Raw genomic sequence first — 5,000 nt, forward strand, 5'->3', positions numbered from 1 at the left:
CTGTCGGGTGGCGACCGGAGGGTCTTTGCAGGGCCTGGATCTCCGAGCCCGTGGGACAGGCGGGAAAGGGTGGCGGCAGCCGGTTGAAGTCCCGACCCTGGGCAGCCTCCCGGTCTTACCTCCATAACTTCGGCGAGGAGGGTCCGATCCCCGCGCGGTCGACGGCAGGCGGTAGGGCTCGGAGGGGCGCGGCCTGGTCCGCGAGTGCCCCGGCGCCGCCCCTCTGCCCGTCCGAGGGACAGTAGGAAATGGCCATACCGCTTTCCGGCCGATTGCCGCCGGACGTCCGGCCGCATTCGCTCGGTCTGCGCGGCCGGCGGTAGCCGGGGGCGAGGGGCATCGGGCGGTGGCGGAACCAGGCCGGCCCGACCGCTGGGGGCCGCCCGGGCGACGTTTGAATCTGTCGGGTCGGACCGCCGAATCCCGCGGGATTTCGGGATCGAATCTGCGGGTGGAATCGGCACCTCGTCCCGCTGTCCGGTTCCCCCCCCCCCGTCGACTGCAACGGGTTTCCGAGGCCCGTCGGTCAGGCGCGGTTCGCTCCGCAATCCGCCGGCCGATCGGCACCGGGCGGGGCTCTACGGAAAGAGGGGACCCTCCCGCGTCGAGTGCCGGCGCACCGACCCCGCAGGCTGACCGGGAAGGTGAAGACTCACCCCGCTGAATGCCCGGCCCCGGCTACCCTCCGGCTCCGGGGCCATAACTTCGGGGAGGGAGGTCCGATCCCCGCGCGGTCGACGGCAGGCGGTAGGGCTCGGAGGGGCGCGGCCTGGTCCGCGAGTGCCCCGGCGCCGCCCCTCTGCCCGTCCGAGGGACAGTAGGAAATGGCCATACCGCTTTCCGGCCGATTGCCGCCGGACGTCCGGCCGCATTCCCTCGGTCGGCGCGGTCGGCGGTAGCCGGGGGCGAGGGGCATCGGGCGGTGGCGGAACCAGGCCGGCCCGACCGCTGGGGGCCGCCCGGGCGACGTTTGAATCTGTCGGGTCGGACCGCCGAATCCCGCGGGATTTCGGGATCGAATCTGCGGGTGGAATCGGCACCTCGTCCCGCTGTCCGGTTCCCCCCCGTCGACTGCAACGGGTTTCCGAGGCCCGTCGGTCAGGCGCGGTTCGCTCCGCAATCCGCCGGCCGATCGGCACCGGGCGGGGCTCTACGGAAAGAGGGGACCCTCCCGCGTCGAGTGCCGGCGCACCGACCCCGCAGGCTGACCGGGAAGGTGAAGACTCACCCCGCTGAATGCCCGGCCCCGGGAACCCTCCGGCGCCGGGGCCATAACTTCGGGGAGGAAGGTCCGAGCTCCGCGCGGTCGACGGCAGGTGAAAGGGGCCGGTGCGCCGCGGAAGGCGACAGCAGTCCCGTCAGGCTGCACCTCTGCTCGGGCGAACGGCGTCAGGAAAAGGGGAGAGCACTTCCCCACCGATAGCTCCGGAACGCCCGGACCCATTGGCCCGCGGCACCGGTGGCTGCTAGAGGGGCTCCGGCGCCGTCAGCCGGGGTACGTCCCAGGCCGGCCGGACGGCGGGCAGCCGGAGGCAACGGCCTGGAACGGAGCCAGACTTGAGTCGTTCCGTGCCGTGGGCAAAAAGGCAGGGCTGCGGGTCAGCGCAGTTTGGCAAACCTAGCCGCAAGTGCGGGAAGGGCGGAGGAGCACACGGACGCCGCCTTCCCAAACTGAGCCCAAAGTGCCCAGGCATGCCCCCTTGATCTCGCCTAATCAGTGAGCCCAAAATAATTTCAGAGTGTGGAAACCTGATCCAAAAAGGTCGAAAAGAACGGCCAGAGATCAAGTCCGAAAGGGGAAATCAGTAACAAGCAAGCAGAGTAATCATTAACCAAAAAGCGCAAAATTATGTTAAAAGTGTGAAATCATTAACCAAAAAGTCGAAAATAATGTCCAGAGACCAAGTCCGAAAGTACAAATAATTAACCAGTAAGCAGAGTCATCATTAACCAAAAATCGCAAAAGTAAGTAAAAAGTATGAAATCATTAACCAAAAATCGCAAAAGTAAGTAAAAAGTGTGAAATCATTAACCAAAAACTCGAAAATAATGTGCAGAGACTAAGTCCGAAAGGGCAAATGGTTAACCAGTAAGCAGAGTCATCATTAACCAAAAATCGCAAAAGTAAGTAAAAAGTGTGAAATCATTAACCAAAAATCGCAAAAGTAAGTAAAAAGTGTGAAATCATTAACCAAAAACTCGAAAATAATCTCCAGAGACTAAGTCCGAAAGGGCAAATGGTTAACCAGTAAGCAGAGTAATCATTAACCAAAAAGGGCAAAAGTAAGTAAAAAGTATGAAATCATTAACCAAAAAGCACAAAATTAAGTTAAAAGTGTGAAATCATTAACCAAAATGTCGAAAACAATGTCCAGAGACTAAGTCCGAAAGGGCAAATGGTTAACCAGTAAGCAGAGTAATCATTAACCAAAAGGCGCAAAAGTAAGTAAAAAGTATGAAATCATTAACCAAAAAGCGCAAAAATATGTTAAAAGTGTGAAATCATTAACCAAAAAGTCGAAAATAATGTGCAGAGACTAAGTCCGAAAGGGCAAATGGTTAACCAGTAAGCAGAGTAATCATTAACCAAAAGGCGCAAAAGTAAGTAAAAAGTATGAAATCAGTAACCAAAAAGCGCAAAAATATGTTAAAAGTGTGAAATCATTAACCAAAAACTCGAAAATAATGTGCAGAGACTAAGTCCGAAAGGGCAAATAATTAACCAGTAAGCAGAGTAATCATTAACCAAAAATCGCAAAAGTAAGTAAAAAGTGTGAAATCATTAACCAAAAACTCGAAAATAATGTCCAGAGACCAAGTCCGAAAGGGCAAATGGTTAACCAGTAAGCAGAGTAATCATTAACCAAAAAGGGCAAAAGTAAGTAAAAAGTATGAAATCATTAACCAAAAAGCACAAAATTAAGTTAAAAGTGTGAAATCATTAACCAAAAAGTCGAAAATAATCTCCAGAGACTAAGTGCGAAAGGGCAAATGGTTAACCAGTAAGCAGAGTCATCATTAACCAAAAATCGCAAAAGTAAGTAAAAAGTGTGAAATCATTAACCAAAAACCCGAAAATAATGTCCAGAGACTAAGTCCAAAAGGGCAAATGGTTAACCAGTAAGCAGAGTAATCATTAACCAAAAATCGCAAAAGTAAGTAAAAAGTGTGAAATCATTAACCAAAAACTCGAAAATAATCTCCAGAGACTAAGTCCGAAAGGGCAAATGGTTAACCAGTAAGCAGAGTAATCATTAACCAAAAATCGCAAAAGTAAGTAAAAAGTGTGAAATCATTAACCAAAAACTCGAAAATAATCTCCAGAGACTAAGTCCGAAAGGGCAAATGGTTAACCAGTAAGCAGAGTAATCATTAACCAAAAATCGCAAAAGTAAGTAAAAAGTGTGAAATCATTAACCAAAAACTCGAAAATAATGTCCAGAGACTAAGTCCGAAAGGGCAAATGGTTAACCAGTAAGCAGAGTAATCATTAACCAAAAGGCGCAAAAGTAAGTAAAAAGTATGAAATCAGTAACCAAAAAGCGCAAAAATATGTTAAAAGTGTGAAATCATTAACCAAAAACTCGAAAATAATGTCCAGAGACTAAGTCCGAAAGGGCAAATGGTTAACCAGTAAGCAGAGTAATCAGTAACCAAAAAGGGCAAAAGTAAGTAAAAAGTGTGAAATCATTAACCAAAAACCCAAAAATAATGTCCAGAGACTAAGTCCGAAAGGGCAAATGGTTAACCAGTAAGCAGAGTAATCATTAACCAAAAATCGCAAAAGTAAGTAAAAAGTATGAAATCATTAACCAAAAAGCACAAAATTAAGTTAAAAGTGTGAAATCATTAACCAAAATGTCGAAAACAATGTCCAGAGACTAAGTCCGAAAGGGCAAATGGTTAACCAGTAAGCAGAGTAATCATTAACCAAAAATCGCAAAATTAAGTTAAAAGTGTGAAATCATTAACCAAAATGTCGAAAACAATGTCCAGAGACTAAGTCCGAAAGGGCAAATGGTTAACCAGTAAGCAGAGTAATCATTAACCAAAAATCGCAAAAGTAAGTAAAAAGTGTGAAATCATTAACCAAAAACTCGAAAATAATGTCCAGAGACTAAGTCCGAAAGGGCAAATGGTTAACCAGTAAGCAGAGTAATCATTAACCAAAAGGCGCAAAAGTAAGTAAAAAGTATGAAATCATTAACCAAAAAGCGCAAAAATATGTTAAAAGTGTGAAATCATTAACCAAAAAGTCGAAAATAATGTGCAGAGACTAAGTCCGAAAGGGCAAATGGTTAACCAGTAAGCAGAGTAATCATTAACCAAAAAGCGCAAAAATATGTTAAAAGTGTGAAATCATTAACCAAAAACTCGAAAATAATGTCCAGAGACTAAGTCCGAAAGGGCAAATAATTAACCAGTAAGCAGAGTAATCATTAACCAAAAAGCGCAAAAGTAAGTAAAAAGTGTGAAATCATTAACCAAAAAGTCGAAAATAATGCCCAGAGACTAAGTCCGAAAGGGCAAATGGTTAACCAGAAAATCCGTCGAATAATGTCCAGAGACTAAGTCCGAAAGGGCAAATGGTTAACCAGTGGAAGGGCGATCAAGCGGAAAAATTTGCCCCGGTTACCCGGGATGGAGTTCCAGAGGTCCGGCCAGAGTTGTCAAATTCGTCCCGCTGATCGGACGCTTGTCATTCGGGTGGCTGGGGGTTGGCGGGGTATCTGCACAGTAGTAGGAGGTGGCAAGTCGGGACTTGGACGTTTATTCCAAGAGTCCACCCGAGCCTCCAGGTCTGCAGAGACCGACCCTAGCTGCCGCCCAACCGACTTTTAAGCCTTTTTCGGATGGGGATTTTTTCCCATTTTCGTCCATTTTTCGGGTTTTCTGTCGGGCTTAATAGGCGGCAGCCTGACCCCCGGCCGAGGCGGGGGGCGCACTCTCCCTTGCGTAAGGGTCCGGATTTGCCCCGGAAAGTGCCCCCGACGGCCTCC

The sequence above is a fragment of the Heterodontus francisci genome, unplaced genomic scaffold (genome assembly GCF_036365525.1).
Source record: "Heterodontus francisci isolate sHetFra1 unplaced genomic scaffold, sHetFra1.hap1 HAP1_SCAFFOLD_2135, whole genome shotgun sequence".
Taxonomy (NCBI): Eukaryota; Metazoa; Chordata; class Chondrichthyes; order Heterodontiformes; family Heterodontidae; genus Heterodontus; species Heterodontus francisci.